Source organism: Brassica oleracea, chromosome C3, assembly GCF_000695525.1.
Source record: "Brassica oleracea var. oleracea cultivar TO1000 chromosome C3, BOL, whole genome shotgun sequence".
NCBI classification, from domain to species: Eukaryota; Viridiplantae; Streptophyta; class Magnoliopsida; order Brassicales; family Brassicaceae; genus Brassica; species Brassica oleracea.
The window spans coordinates 52,095,246-52,095,694 of NC_027750.1; positions in this window are offsets into that span (position 1 = coordinate 52,095,246).

The following is a 449-nucleotide window of genomic DNA, read 5'->3' on the forward strand; positions in this document are numbered from 1 at the left end:
GACTGGCAATACCTGCTTTAGTACTTATATTGGCGTTTTTCAGTGTACTCATATAGAAAAATCATTCATTCATTTAATCTAAGCAGACAATGTAATAGAAATAAATTCAAGGAGAAAAAATAAGAGAAAGCATACAAGCAAAGCAATAACACAAGTTTGATGTCGAAATCAGATTATCAACTTGATTCTTTTAGGCAATCATAAGTTTCATATTCTGTAGGATCATCTCTTTCATGATCAAAAATCATCTTTACCATCTTTATATACCAAGTGGGCTTCAAGATTCTTCCCTTTCAGACTCTCTTCATAGAGGTCACAAAGATGTTTTGGAGTCCTTCATATCTTAGCCCAATGGTTCCCCATTCCACATCTATGGCACACTGATTTGGTCAAGCTTTGTGGTTTAAAGGATATACCACGGCCACTGCCTTGACCATGGCTCAAATTGG